This window comes from Lolium perenne, chromosome 4 (assembly GCF_019359855.2).
Source record: "Lolium perenne isolate Kyuss_39 chromosome 4, Kyuss_2.0, whole genome shotgun sequence".
In the NCBI taxonomy this organism is placed as follows: Eukaryota; Viridiplantae; Streptophyta; class Magnoliopsida; order Poales; family Poaceae; genus Lolium; species Lolium perenne.
In genome coordinates, this window is record NC_067247.2 from 20154207 (window position 1) to 20170689 (window position 16483).

The 16483-nt window shown below is 45.1% G+C and overlaps 1 long non-coding RNA gene across 2 annotated transcripts in view; it reads right to left on the reverse strand.

Moving 5' to 3' along the window:
* The window catches only part of LOC127323680 (uncharacterized), an 80072-nt gene extending 74440 nt beyond the window's left edge, over positions 1-5632 (reverse strand). For both annotated transcript variants that reach the window (XR_007865878.2, XR_007865879.2), the window contains exon 1: positions 5492-5632. This is a non-coding gene — a long non-coding RNA (uncharacterized lncRNA). The remainder of the gene's footprint in view (positions 1-5491) is intronic.
* Positions 5633-16483: the final 10851 nt, after the last annotated feature.

A 16483-nucleotide genomic window follows, 5' to 3' on the forward strand; every position in this document is an offset into this window, starting at 1 on the left:
GGTTTCTTCAACAGAATTTACCTTCTTACCTTGTGGAGCCCTTTCCGTGTGCCATTCAGAGTAGTTGATCATATTATCAAGGAGCTTTGTTGCCGCCCCAAAGTAATGGACATAAAGGTACCTCCAGCAGCTGAATCCAATAGGTTCCGTGAAGAAAAATTCAGTCATGCATAAAAGGTTTGGATGATCATCCAAGTAGTTAGTCCATGGGTAGGGCAATTCTTTACCAAAGATTTCATTCTTTCCCATGCTTGGGCAACATGTTCATTATCCAATTGCTTAAAATTCATTATGCTACTTCTCAAAGATATAATTTTAGCATGAGGATAATATCTACCAATGAAAGCATCTTTACATTTAGTCCATGAATCAATACTATTCTTAGGCAAAGATAGCAACCAATCTTTAGCTCTTCCTCTTAAGGAGAAAGGAAACAATTTCGGTTTTATAATGTCTCCATCTACATCCTTATACTTTTGCATTTCACAAAGTTCAACAAAATTATTAAGATGGGCAGCATCATCATCAGAACTAACACCAGAAAATTGCTCTCGCATAACAAGATTTAGTAAAGCAGGTTTAATTTCAAAAAATTATGCTGTAGTAGCAGGTGGAGCAATAGGTGTGCATAGGAAATCATTATTATTTGTGCTAGTGAAGTCACACAAATTAGTGTTTTCAAGAGTATTCATTTTAGCAGTAGTAAATAAAGCAAACTAAATAAAGTAAATGCAAGTAACTAATTTTTTTGTGTTTTTGATATAGGAAGCAAACAAGACAGAAATTAAGCAAAGCTAGTAACTAATTTTTTTTGTGTTTTTGATATAGAGAACAAACAAAGCAGTAAATAAAATAAAGTAAAGCAAGACAAAAACAAAAACAAAGTAAAGAGATTGGATGTGGGAGACTCCCCTTGCAGCGTGTCTTGATCTCCCCGGCAACGGCGCCAGAAAATATCTTTGCTGCGTGTAGTTAACACACGTCCGTTGGGAACCCCAAGAGGAAGGTGTGATGCGTACAGTAGCAAGTTTTTCCTCGGTAAGAAACCAAGGTTATCAAACCAGTAGGAGTCAAGGAACACGTGAAGGTTGTTGGTGACGGAGTGTAGTGCGGCGCAACACCAGGGATTCCGGCGCCAACGTGGAACCTGCACAACACAATCAAAGTACTTTGCCCCAACGTAACAGTGAGGTTGTACATCTCACCGGCTTGCTGTAAACAAAGGATTAAATGTATAGTGTGGAAGATGATGTTTGTTTGTGAAGAACAGTAAAGAACAAGTATTGCAGTAGATTGTATTTAAGATGTAAAAGAATGGACCGGGGTCCACAGTTCACTAGTGGTGTCTCTCCCATAAGATAAATAGCATGTTGGGTGAACAAATTACAGTTGGGCAATTGACAAATAGAGAGGGCATAACAATGCACATACATATCACGATGACTACTAGGAGATTTAATCAGGATATTACGACAAAGTACATAGACCGCTATCCAGCGTGCATCTATGCCTAAAAAGTTCACCTTCGGGTTAGCATCCGCACCCCTTCCAGTATTAAGTTGCAAACAACAGACAATTGCATTAAGTATGGTGTGTAATGTAATCAACATAAATATCCTTAGACAAAGCATTTATGTTTTATCCCTAGTGGCAACAGCACATTCACAACCTTAGAACTTTCTGTCACTGTCCCAGATTCAATGGAGGCATGAACCCACTATCGAGCATAAATACTCCCTCTTGGAGTTACAAGTATCAACTTGGCCAGAGCCTCTACTAGCAACGGAGAGCATGCAAGAACATAAACAACACATATATGATAGATTGATAATCAACTTGACAGAGTATTCCATATTCATCGGATCCCAACAAACACAACATGTAGCATTACAAATAGATGATCTTGATCCTGATAGGCAGCTCACAAGATCTAACATGATAGCACAATGAGGAGAAGACAACCATCTAGCTACTGCTATGGACCCATAGTCCAAGGGTGAACTACTCACACATCAATCCGGAGGCGATCATGGTGATGCAGAGTCCTCCGGGAGATGATTCCCCTCTCCGGCAGGGTGCCAGAGGCGATCTCCTGAATCCCCCGAGATGGGATTGGCGGCGGCGGCGTCTCTGGAAGGTTTTCCGTATCGTGGCTCTCGGTACAGGGGTTTTCGCGATGAAGGCTATAAGTAGGCGGAAGGGTAGGGTTGGAGGCGGCGCGGGGGCCCCACACCATAGGCCGGCGCGGGCCCCATGCTGGCCGCGCCGCCCTATGGTTACGGGACCTCGTGGCCCCACTTCGTATCCCCTCCGGTCTTCTGGAAGCTTCGTGGAAAAATAAGACCCTGGGCGTTGATTTCGTCCAATTCCGAGAATATTTCCTTTATAGGATTTCTGAAACCAAAAACAGCAGAAAACAACAACTGGCTCTTCGGCATCTCGTCAATAGGTTAGTGCCGGAAAATGCATAATAATGACATAAAGTGTGTATAAAACATGTGAGTATTGTCATAAAAGTAGCATGGAACATAAGAAATTATAGATACGTTTGAGACGTATCAGTAGTTCATTGATTCCCGGTGCCTTTGCAAGCGTCCGGTTAATTACATCCGCAGGGTCAAGCCCCGCAGAATACCTCCGATTAAGCTGCGCTCATGGTCGTCGTCTTGATTGGATTGCTCATCCATATGCATTATAATATTTATAGAAAACATGTGTGCGGGTGGCTTTGTTTCGCCGAAACTCAGTCACGTGTATTATCGCCATGTTGGTATGACCAACAGGATATGTCGATGAAGGGGATGACTTTCGCCTCGTCGGTGCCCAGTCATGTAACGTCCTGAATTCATCAGACAAGGACATGTGTATGTTGCTATCGCCTCGTCGGTGCCCAGCAACGGAGTGTCCGATCCCGTAGGTTTGGGACATGTATATAATAATGGTGACATGGCCTCGGCACTTGGCCATAGTTTCGTCTAGCCTCGTCGGCACTAGACATGATGGTAATAATAATGTGTATGAATCATATGTATCAATCGACACTCAGCCAACGTGTCAAGGTAGAATAATATCACAGATGTATGTCGGATGATGCTCAAAAATATACCAATCTCGCTTCCTTGTAGGAGCAAAATCGATGTCATGGATATATGATCTCGCCTCCTTGTGACAGGCGATGTAGATGTAAATATGATCAATCATGCTTCCTCATAAGGAGCAAGATCAATTTTAATAATTGGACTTCTTCGCACATGGACTTAGCCGAGTACGCTCATCATAATTTGCACGGAGCTGCAGTTCACCACCCACATAGGTAGATCACGCGCTCATATATTTTTGGAAGATGGTTCCATCACATCGGGAAGCTTTTATCCTTAGCCTCACATCGATGGTAGAACTTGTAATCATGGTACAGCCGCAGTCGACTACCCTCGCAGGGGTGTACCTCCATTGTAGGGGTAAACCACCATCGCAGGTATAGACGCCCGCCCTCATGTATTCGATAACTGATCCCATCACATCGGGAAGCCATGATTTATAGCCTCGCTTCGATGGCGGAATCTATGGTTGCTTTGATCTTGATCTTGCATCTTGAATCAATGGCGGATGTATATATGTCGTAGAATAAACGCTTTGAGGAAGAAATATCAAGATGCAAGATTTATTGCTTACCGTCAAAGACGCGCTTCTCTCCTGGCTCCATGATAGTTGCCATGGATGCCGCTGCGTCGCAGCGATTATCTCGAATTTAGGTGGGTGAAAGTGTGGCGTTTGTCATTCGCAAGATTTCGATGCAAATCGACAAGCTGGTTGGGTGAATAGGAATACACGTTATTCGTTGTTTGCAAGATTCCAATGCAAATCAACAAACACGTGTATGTGAGTCGCGAGAGCCTGGCATGTTGGCTTCAGCGCGTGCGTCTGGCCTGCAGTACGGTCCATCTCGGGACGCCCAGCTTGATTAAAATCGGGCTATTGGCATGGCTGGCGTTGGCGACGAGAGGATCCGACGTGCTTGTTGGCGTTCCGCGCGGGTGTGCGTGTGTGTCTCCCCCCGCGAGCAGCCTAGCTTCTGGCTTTATATAAGGCGCTGGCAAAGGCCCTCGAGCCTTGTAGCTCACGTTAATTAGTTGAAAACGCGTGGAGTTTAATCTGATCAGGAGTTTATCTCACCTGCCTGTGGCAACGGAAGCTGCGGAGTTTAAGCAGACTCTATCTGGCTAATCCATGTGCCTGACGTAAGACATGAAGTCAGCCGTATTATTTTCTTCCCATGTACGTACCAGCCGTGACTTCTTCACGTGAGGCAAGCAACAGCGCCAAGATTTTCTAGCTGCTGTATTATCACCAGTCGCCAAAATAATTAGCAAAAAGGGTACTCATGAGGCATACCGTCAGGTGGCCACTCATGCACTTCTCATAGAAAATTTGCATGTACACGACATATACATGAATTTGAATATGGGAATGAATTAGCCAGAAAATTCCATGTACACTTGTGCCTCCACCAATCCCGTATCTGCATGGGTCTGGTTTACATGAAAAAACGCTACCAATTGGAATTTCCTAGCTGTTTTGCATCTCATGTGTTAAATACCAAAGCAAATATGTTGTTGATAGTAGATATTCACGAGGCCTACAAGTCATATGTGGCTGCCTGTATCATAGCAATTTTTCATTCATCATGGGCATTGACACGCAAATGTATTATTGGATCCATATTTGGTATTACGAATTTTTGGTACAAAAATCCGTCTAACACTTATATACAGAGAAACAAAGCATATTACAGGAGACACCATAATGGACAATGTTCATGCAACACGAAATTATCAATTCATATCACATAGTAGTACGTCGTAAGAGGTTACTGATGGTACATGAAATTATAATGTGCTTACTTGAATATTCGTTACTCGGTAATATGAACCAATATCAAAAGAAAAATTAATGGTAACTGAAGAACTAATACCTGAAAATCAAGTTGAAAACAAGCAGCCAAAATGAGACAAATAGCTACCAAACAGAGCTCTCTCTCTTGAACAGAATCGTCCAAGTTATCACATTATTATGCGTACTTTCATGAACTAATAACAATGTAGATTTTCTATTCAATCATCCCTATTTGGGATGAGCATCTAATTATAATTTTCCATCATATTTCCTCAATCTCCCTAACTCTACTAATTTCTGAGATTGGTCGTTACATAAGCACACCATATTGTATCGGCAAAAGTTTTGAAGAAAACAATGGGATAACAGTAAACTATATGAACTAAAAAAAGGACATGTACATTATCCTACTGTCACACCATCTCTATTGCTTGGGAATTGGTGTCATGTTCAGCCAAATAATCACCGAGACTGAAATCTGCACATTTCAAAGCACAGCAAAGTTGTCAAAGAAAAATACAACCTTGAAGTGCTCTCTATGTATAACAAATGAAAATTGTGAGGAGAGGACGATGGCGTGGATGGGTCAATGTACTACCTGGAAAAAATGAAGGTGAGGAACTCAAAGGAAGCAACCGACCTCTTTATCATTTCCTCGAATTGACCCGTGCTACCATGAGGAAGAGGCGGTGCGACAACAGACTAATGTACCATGCCAAGTTTATCCATTTTTAAGAGCTGCACCATGCAAGAAAATTGTATCTATCATAACCTGTTTCAGTCTACCAACAAATCTATCGACGATTGAAATAGAAGAGAATATTGAAGATCACAACAAATTGACCACATTCAGAAAGTTGATTATCTCATTATTGAATTTACAGTAAAATTTTAAGCTTAGTGATCTTGGATTTAAAAAAAAAGAACTTCACAGGAAGGTGGTTGTGCAGCTAACCATACAGATGCAGTCGTACATAACCTGGGCTTTACATAAGCGAAGGTTTGGCAAACAGCGATACTTTATTTATGAATCTTTGAATCAATGATTTTGTCGTTGCTAAATGCACACATAGTAATAGCACTTGACTTGAGAAATTTCCTGAACCTGGGTTTAATGTACACCGAATTGTATTATTTCAAAAGTAGTACAACTACAACAATTATGCAGTTGCATAATCTCTTCTCTCAAGTAATATGGTTCAGCTCATTTCTAAACTCTACACTTAACTCAAATAACCATTAAGAAAAGCAATTAACCATAAAGCAACACATATGTTCTAAGTTATGAGGAATAAGAAGGAAATTGCATACTCGGTTCAAAAACAAGTGTGCAGTTCTATAGTTAGTCACTTAGAATTTAATTAGAACCGATTCTAGTAATCTTGTGCGCTGCATCTGTATGGTCTGTATATTTTATGCTACCATGATTAAGTATGATTCTTTAATGCTACCATGATTCTTTCATGCTATTAGGATTCTTTAGTATGGTATCATGATTTAGTCTATCACAAATAGCAGGTTACAAAAGAATCTAGAATTTGTTCTAAGCATGCAAGTAAGAGATGCAAAAGATGAAGGAAACTAAAGTTTCCCCATTTCCCCAAATCACGAGCTATGTTTTTTTTTCTGAACTGAGCATCAAACACAAACAACTGGAGTCATGAAACTAATTCCCTTCCATGGCCTACTGACGACGGGTGATCCAAGGGCAGATGAGTGAATGGAAGACAGCAGAGGACATAGTCGGGGGAGAGGGGGCGTACCCGCGAGCGACCCCTCCATAGTCGCCACCGACGACGCCGCCGCGCTCGGACCTAGGCTTGCCCTTCCGTGGCTCTTCCATGGAGCCAACAAGCTCAGATGTAGCTGCATCTAGGGTTTGTGCTGGGTCGAACCCCACCTCTATCAACTCTCGTGCAGAAGCACATCTATGGCCAGCGAAGCGAGGGGGTCTCCGGCCGTGACCATTCCGGCGAAGGATAGGCCGCCACGGTCGTCCTCTCCACAATCGCCTCAAGGAAATGAGAGGTACGTGCCTAGCCTGGCACCGCACGCTATGGCCCGTTAGACTCGCGGGCTGGGCCGTGCCGGCACGCGTGCCTGCATTGTAGGCCCGGGCACGGCACCAGCGCTAAGCGGGCCGGCCCGTGGCACGTCAAGCATGCGGGTCTTTTAGTTTATTTCTACTGGCCCATGATATTCACCTACAACTACTGTATAGCAAACACCGCCTTGGTGGGTATCACTAGAAAAAGGTTTGCCGCGCGTATGTATGGCAGCGCGTGCGGGTCAGCAAGGAGCGAGCTGGCCGAGCCAGCCCGATCACATACGCGCGCAACGCAGTACGGTACAGCTGCGGGAACCAGCTCCCCAAGTACAACGCCGAGCGTATGTATGATGCTTCCCAAGCATCGAGGGATCACTCGCACAGCGACGCGAGTCGCGTTGGAGCTAGCTAGGTGCCACGGCTGCTGCATGCGCGTACTACTTTCTACCATGCATGATGGCATGATGCCTCACGTTGGAGCTAGCTAGGTGCCACGGCTGCTGCATGCGCGTACGTACTTCCTACAATGCACGATGCCTAACGTTGGAGCTAGCTACAGGCAACTACAAGTCTACAACTACACAGTCTACACTTACGTATTAGACGACACACGTACAGTTAGAACCGCGTTTGGTTGCCTAGGCCGATTTCCTGCATCACTGCCGCAGCGGGAAGGAGCCCCTGCGCGTCCAAGACAGGCCATGAGCCATAAAATCGACTTTGTTTGGTGGCCTGCACGGAGATTTTTTGGCCCCGTGGAGATTTGGATCTAGCCGTTTGGTTGGTCGGTTTTCAGGCCTTGTAGCAGCCCAAAACGGCGGTCCTGCTGTTTGGTTGCAATCCATAATCCGCTTCTGGTAACCTCTTCCCTTCAGTGGTGAGGTTACCATCGATCAACAGCACGTACAAGTAAGAATAAGTAAGAACACAATCATAGATGACAGATAACTTAGCAGTGATCATAGACGAGACAAGTTCACGGCACAACATTTTGCAGACACGATCATAGTTCTGGAGACGGCAGACAGGATCATAGTTCAACACACTAGACACGAGCAGCAACTAGACTTGACATGGCACGAGGTTAGCTGCAGACATGGTGCTCCGAGACGACGCACCTGGTGTCATCGCCATGGTACGGGCACATCGTCACCACCTCAGTGCAGGTGTGGTCGAAGATGACACACGGTACTCTAAGGAGGACACCCTTCTGAAGGTGACGAACTGGCCTACCTTGAGCTGATGGGCGATGGCGAAGGCCGACCATCCCTGATCGATGAATGCGTCATCTCCTTCTCTCCTCGTAGTCATCCTCCAGTTGCATCCGGTGTTGGTGGTGACGATGATGTTGGAAGGGATATCTCCGAACCACTTGACGAAAGCTTTAGGGATAATGAGGCGGCCGAAGGTGGGCTTGAAGATGATTTTGAGGAAGTGGTCCGGCCCTGGCTTGTCGTGGAAGTGGCCTACCTTAGCCGGCCTTCCACGACGCTTCTTCGCCGGTCCCTCGCCGGGAACCTCAGGATCTTCTTAGTCTGCCAGAAGAACAATAGCAATTAGAGGTGTGCGTGCTCAAAAGTAGTGTAGATGAAACGGACATTGATAACATTAGTAAGGCCTCATACACTTGCTCACACGGCAGGCATAGGGAGTGGCCACAAACTAAGTGTAGTGTGCTACGACATTGGCTCACATGACTAAGTTTGAGGCCACCACCTAGCCTGCCATTGTTCCTTTGTTGAATCATTGGCCAATCACTAGTAGAAACAAGGGCTTTTATCCTGTCCTCGAAAGTGCTTTTGCACCGGATTTGGCACGAACCGGTGCTAAAGGGGTCATTAGCACCGGTTCGTGCGGTCTGCACGTCCAGGGGGCATTAGCACCGGTTCGTGCGGGACCTTTTGCACCGGTTCGTAACACGAACCGGTGCAAAAGGTTTTTCTGCTCCCCACGCACCTCCACCCCCCCCCCCCCTCGTGGATCGCCTTTTTTAACACTGTAAAATAGAAAAGAAAATGATAGATTATTCAAAAAATAAAATCTTTTGAGATTCATGTATGTTATCCAACCTACTATTAGGGAAAATTAACAAATTTGAATTTTCACATTTATTGCAAAAAATGTTTGAAAAATGGTAAAACCGCATTAACTTTTGCATACGACGTCGAAAAAAAACGTATAATATATCAAAATCATCGTGGGAAAAAATTACATCCGAATTCACCCGGGATTACCCGGTTAGCTAATTTTTAGATTTTGAAAATTCCAAAAGAAAATATGAAAGCAGGAAGATTTTAGTTTTTTTCCAAAAATTTAGGATTTTATATATTTTTTATTTTTTAAAATTAAAATTAATAATTGCATCCTGCATAAAGATTGCTATTACTTTTAGCAAATTATAAGATTTTCAAATTTTTAGGTTTTAGGTTTGGCAAAAAAAAAATTTAAAATTAAAAAATTGAAAATAATTAAAAATAATACAAATTATAAAGTTAATGTTTATTTATTTATTCAAGATTATTATTACAACATTACTTTAGTTTATTAAAATAATTATTTGAAATTCGAACAATAAAGAAATATGACATCGATCGACATGTTAATAGGATTGATATGATACTACTATCACATACATGCGCGCGAAGCACTTGGATGCGGGATGGAAAGGAACTTGGAAGTTAAGCGTGCTAGTGCTAGAGTAGTGGGAGGATGGGTGACCGAGCGGGAAGTTTGAGCACGAGTAAGTAATTGGACTAGAGATAAGGGTAGTTAGAGACTAAACTTGTGAAATAATTAAAATATTAGAAATTCCGAAAAAAGAAAAAAAAGGGAGTAGAAAATAATTCGAAAAAAAGTGTTTTTCTGCCGCGGCAGCGTTTTGGGACGTTTTTCTGCCGCGGCAGACAACCGGTGCTAAAGGTCCTCCCGCTCGGACGCCCGGGAGCCGCCACGTGGTGCACCCTTTAGCACCGGTGCGTAACTGAACCGGTGCAAAAGGGGGGACCTTTTGCACCGGATTGTTTGCACCGGTTGGGCATCCGGTGCATATAGCCCTTACCAACCGGTGCAAAAGGCCCGTTTTCCACTAGTGAATGCACCAGCAATACCAAAACGAGGCCTCATATGTAGGATCACATGGCAGGCAGAGGGATTGTCCCTAAACTAAGTCTAGTGTGCCAGTATTACGGCACACATGACTAAGTTTGAGGGCAGTACCATGCATGTCGTTGTGCCATAGTTGAATCATTGGCCAATGCAGAACTGAAGAAGCAGAAGCATGAAAAGCAGGGTATCAGAGGCCTCATACAATGAGGACATATGTAGGAGATGTTTGAACAGAACCAATGGCTTGGTCTTGTTAAGTCATGCCATAGGTTCGGATCAATCATCTCCTCATACTATGATCCCAGGGTATAATCATTGGCCTAGTTCAATTAAGAAACAACACAATTGGCACTTCAAATTGAGTACATTATGAGTGGTACTTAGGGTACATTATAAATTGTACTTAGGCCACATTACAAATTCTCATACAGTACGTCTACATCACATTCATCACTCCCCACAAGTAGCCCTGATCCTCTTGAGCTTGTCCTTGATTGCAAAGTTCACTTGAAGCAGATCGTATAAGTCATACTCTAGTTTTCTCTTCTCAGCCTCCAAATCCTTTTTTTCTGCCTCCCATTCATGTTTCTTAGCCCTCATCACTTGTGCTTGTGTTCTCTGCATATTCTTCAGCATTGCAACTTTGTTCTTCAAGTCCTCCCACTCCTCTTGCGTCTGAACAAACTAGCGCGACTCAGCTTAACTTATCGCACAACAATGACAACATTGTAAACCCGAACACAAAAAAACCTTCGCCTCTATGCATGCACAGCAAGATCTGCCAGTTTTAGCAATCCAAAGGGCGGGCTAGGAAGGATCTACCGCAATTCGACACTATAGTAACAGATCTAAGTAAATTGAGACCGTGAAATGCAAGAACTGGACAAGAACTGCAAGAAATGGGGACGAACACCTTGCAAAACGTGAATCCGACCACTATCCTAACGAAAACCCTAGCATATCTAATGTGCATGTCGTCGGAAATGCCCGAAAATGGAATGTTTGAACAGAACGAGTACGAAGGTGAGAAGGAGAGAGACTTACCGCCATTCTTCCGGCAGAGGACGAGCTCGAGGTCGCGGGCGAAGACGAGATGCCGATGAGGACCGCGGAGCAGATTGTGGCCGATGTCGAGGTCCTGGTCGCGGACGTCTCCTCCTCCAGTAGCGGTGCTCGTCACTGCATCGCTGCGGCGGATTGGTCGGCGGGAGGGGAACCGTCGGGTGATGTGATAGTTTGGGGGAGGTGAGACTGCGGTCGCGTGTGAGAGGAAGGAGAGGGGAGCGGTGAGGCTAATTATGGCGCGTATTCCCGAAGGGACGCGGTGTCTCCGCCTCCCTTCTCCATGCGTGCAGGCTTCTGGCCACAACAGGCCTGGCCCCGGAGAAACTGCCATTCCGGGTGTTCCTCCAGGGCATGTCCCGGCGGTGTGATACGTCTCCGACGTATCGATAATTTCTTATGTTCCATGCCACATTATTGATGATATCTACATGTTTTATTACTACCGTTGACAAAATTGTTTCATGTTTTCAAAATAAAAGCTCTAGCACAAATATAGCAATCGATGCTTTCCTCTTTTAAGGACCTTTCTTTTACTTTTATGTTGAGTCAGTTCACCTATCTCTTTCCACCTCAAGAAGCAAACACTTGTGTGAACTGTGCATTGATTCCTACATACTTGCATATTGCATTTGTTATATTACTCTATGTTGACAATATCCATGAGATATACATGTTATAAGTTGAAAGCAACCGCTGAAACTTAATCTTCCTTTATGTTGCTTCAATACCTTTACTTTAATTTATTGCTTTATGAGTTAACTCTTATGCAAGACTTATTGATGCTTGTCTTGAAGTACTATTCATGAAAAGTCTTTGCTTTATGATTCATTTGTTTACTCATGTCATTACCATTGTTTTGATCGCTGCATTCATTACATATGCTTACAACAGTATGATCAAGGTTATGATGGCATGTCACTCCAGAAATTATCTTTGTTATCGTTTACCTGTCGGGACGAGCAGGAACTAAGCTTGGGGATGCTGATACGTCTCCGACATATCGATAATTTCTTATGTTCCATGCCACATTATTGATGATATCTACATGTTTTATACACATTATATGTCGTATTTATGCATTTTCCGGCACTAACCTATTAACGAGATGCCGAAGAGCCAGTTGCTGTTTTTTGCTGTTTTTGGTTTCAGAAATCCTAGTAAAGAAATATTCTCGGAATTGGACGAAATCAACGCCCAGGGTCCTATTTTTGCACGAAGCTTCCAGAAGACCGAAGGGGAAAGGAAGTGGGGCCACGAGGCGCCGACACAACAGGGCGGCGCGGCCTGGCCCTTGGCCGCGCGGCCCTGGCGTGTGGGGCCCTCGTGTGCCCCCCCGCGTTGCCCTTCCGCCTACTTAAAGCCTTCGTCGCAAAACCCCCAGTACCGAGAGCCACGATACGGAAAACCTTACTGAGACGCCGCCGCCGCCAATCCCATCTCGGGGGATTCTGGAGATCACCTCCGGCACCCTGTCGGAGAGGGGAATCATCTCCCGGAGGACTCTTCACCGCCATGGTCGCCTCCGGAGTGATGAGTGAGTAGTTCACCCCTGGACTATGGGTCCATAGCAGTAGCTAGATGGTCGTCTTCTCCTTATGTGCTTCATTGTTGGATCTTGTGAGCTGCCTAACATGATCAAGATCATCTATCTGTAATGCTATATGTTGTGTTTGTCGGGATCCGATGGATAGAGAATACTATGTTATGTTAATTATCAATCTATTACCTATGTGTTGTTTATGATCTTGCACGCTCTCCGTTATTAGTAGAGGCTCTGGCCAAGTTTTTGCTCTTAACTCCAAGAGGGAGTATTTATGCTCGATAGTGGGTTCATGCCTCCATTAAATCTGGGACAGTGACAGAAAGTTCTAAGGTTGTGGATGTCCTGTTGCCACTAGGGATAAACCATTGATGCTATGTCCGAGGATGTAGTTATTGATTACATTATGCACCATACTTAATGCAATTGTCTGTTGTTTGCAACTTAATACTGGAAGGGGTTCGGATGATAACCTGAAGGTGGACTTTTTAGGCATAGATGCATGCTGGATAGCGGTCTATGTACTTTGTCGTAATGCCCAATTAAATCTCACAATACTTATCATATCATGTATGTGCATTGTCATGCCCTCTCTATTTGTCAATTGCCCGACTGTAATTTGTTCATCCAACATGCTATTTATCTTATGGGAGAGACACCTCTAGTGAACTGTGGACCCCGGTCCATTCTTTTACATCGAATACAATCTACTGCAATACTTGTTTTACTGTTTTCTGCAAACAATCATCATCCACACTATACATCTAATCCTTTGTTACAGCAAGCCGGTGACACTACTAGGAAAAAGGCAATCAGTGGCGCACCACATATAGCCTTCAGTGGCGCACTAGTGGTGCGCCACTGCTATCACGCCACTGCTAACTCCTAGTAGTGGCGCACTAGGGGTGCGCCACTACTAGCCTGGATACCAGTGGCGCACTGCGTGGTGCGCCATTGACATGTCCAGCAGTGCGCCACTATTACTCCAAAGTGGTGCGCCACTGTTGGTCAATGGCAGTGCGCCACCACTGTCTAGACGAGGTGCGCCACTGCTACCGTTTTGCGTGCGCCACTGTTTCAGCGAGGCGGTGCGCCACTGCTGCGTGTGGACGTGCGCCACTGCTGTCTCCAGGACGTGCGCCACTGCTGAGGTTCCTGGTGCGCCACTGCTAGTCTCGGAGGGGATCACAGGGCATTGCGCCACTGGATCCAGCGCAGTGCGCCACTGCTAGTTAGTGGACGTGCGCCACTGATGGGCCACTAGTGCGCCACTGCTACGTATTTTGAATTTTTTTTTTGTATCCTGGCAGGTATTTATACAGGTTGTATATCACAGTACAATAGCACAATACAGGATACATAACACATATAAACAACAGCACAACTTATCCATACATAATTCTTCACATTAGCCCCACATGATTCACAAGATTTCACATTAGAGAAGTTACGAGGTTACAATGCAAGTTACGGGGTTACAAAGTCGCAAATGAGCTAGTGGTTACACAAGATCGATCATCTAAAGTACAATCACATAGAAGAGAGCTAGAGTCACTACTAGCACCATCCCGATAATAGTGGTCTTCATCCGGTTCCTCCTCCGCTCCGTCCTCTCTCCCGCCAGATAGCGTGCGTATCTGTCTTCGGCCTCCGCTCTAGTGGTGTACCCTTTGTAGCTGTTACCGCTAAAACGGTGAACCTGTCTTCGACACTCCTCCCAGTCATTGTAGACTCCGGGAACCTTGCCCTTGTACACGACATACCACGTCATATCTGCACATATATGAACAAGCCAAAGAAACTAAGAAGTGCAAACTCAAATAAGAGACAAGTAGCTAGTATGAACTAAATGGAATGCCTCATACATTGTTGGTCCAAACAAATATTAACATTTAGGGAAGGCGTTAGTGAGGCCAGGTAGGATGCACAAGAGATTGATACTTGTGTCATCGCACCAGGCTCACTAGCGCCTCCCCCAAGTGTAGTGACCACAAAATTTAATCATCGGCCAATGCAATTAAGAAGTGCAAACTCAAATAAGAGACAAGTAGCTAGTATGAATTAAATGGAATGCCTCATATTTTGTTGGTCGGAACAAATATGAACATTTAGAGAAGGCGTCAGTGAAACCAAGTAGGATGCACAAGAGATTGATATTTGTGTCATCGCACCAGGTTCACTGGCCCCTCCTCCAAGTGTATAGGTGACCAAACATTCTAATCATCGGCATTCTGAAAAACCAAAGCAAATGGAATGACGAGGGCCTCATACATTGTTGGTCAAAACAAATTTTAACATTCAGGGATGGCGTAAGTGAGACCAAGTCCGATGCACAAGAGATTGATATTTGTGCTATCTTACCAGAGCTCACTTACGCCACCCCCAAGTGTACGGTGACCAAACATTTTAATCATCGGCATTTTGAAAATACCAAAGCAAATGGAATGACAAAATGGAATAAGTGCCTCATACATTATTGGTCAACACAAATACTATGGTCAGTAAACCATAGTTGCAGATACACCGCAAGATACTTTGCGAGAAGGGCGCCCTTTTCGGCCGCCGTTCCATGAACGGGTCCTTGACGACACAACAACGCCGATCTGCCTCTCGGCGCAGAACCACGGTAGTCCCAGCCGCCTCCCTTGCGGCCACAAGGGAGGCGGCTTGGACCGGCGTGGTTCTGCACCGGAGAGGCATGTCGGCGTTGTTGTCTCGTCAAGGACTCGTTCACGGAACGACGGCTGGGGAAAGGGGGGCCCGTCTACAAAGTATATTGCGGCGTATAGGTGACCAAACATTCTAATCATCGGCACTAAAATGGAAGAAAGAGCCAAGTGGTATCTCAACTAGATATCATATGCCTCATACTTTGTTGGTCGAAAGAAATATTAACATTCCGGGATGGGGTCAGTGAGGCCAGGTAGGATGCACAAGAGATTGATATTTGTGCCATCTCACCAGGCTCACCGGCCCCACGCCGAAGTGTACAAGTGACCAAACAATTTAATCATCGGCACTACAATGGAAGAAAGGCCAATGCAATTAAGAAGTAGCTAGTATGAACTAAATGGAATGCCTCATACATTGTTGGTCGAAACAAATATGAACATCCCGGGATGGCGTCAGTGAGGCCAGGTAGGATGCACAAGAGATTGATATTTGTGCCATCACACCAGGCTCACTGGCGTCACCCCGGAGTGTACAGTTGACCAAACATTCTAATCATCGGCATTTTGAGATACCAAAGCAAATGGAATGGCAAGGTAGGATGCACAAGAGATTGATATTTGGACATAACATCATCATACCTAACATCGTAGCTTCATACAATTTAATATAGAATTCAAACAACACGAAGCAACGAAGATAGAGTTGACAAAAGTTCTAACTATCGGTGTCCGAGCCGGATTCGCCGGTGTGGGGGTAGTGCACACGGCAGGCGGTGTCGTCGAACACCTTGACGATCATCTCGCCGTCCCCCTCGTACAGGAAGGTGAGCTGGCAGCCGGGCTCGAGGTGGAGGTCACGGGCGAACTTGTCCCACCCCGTGTGCAGGTACATCTTGCCCTGCCCGTCGAACAGGACCTCCACGGACCAGCGGCAGAAGTTGCAGCCTGCCTCCCGTAGCTGCAAGTGCGCCGGCTCGACGCCGTCGACGAACTCGGCGAACTTGTCCGGTAGCCTCTTGATGCCGAGTGGGTCGTCGTCGATGCGGAGGAGGAACTCGAAGCAGCGTTCCTCATCCGAAGACGAGGAGGATGCAGGTGACGGTGACCGTGGGGCCCTTGCTGCTCCACCGCAGCGGCCCCTTCCCCGGCCCGGGCGCCAGA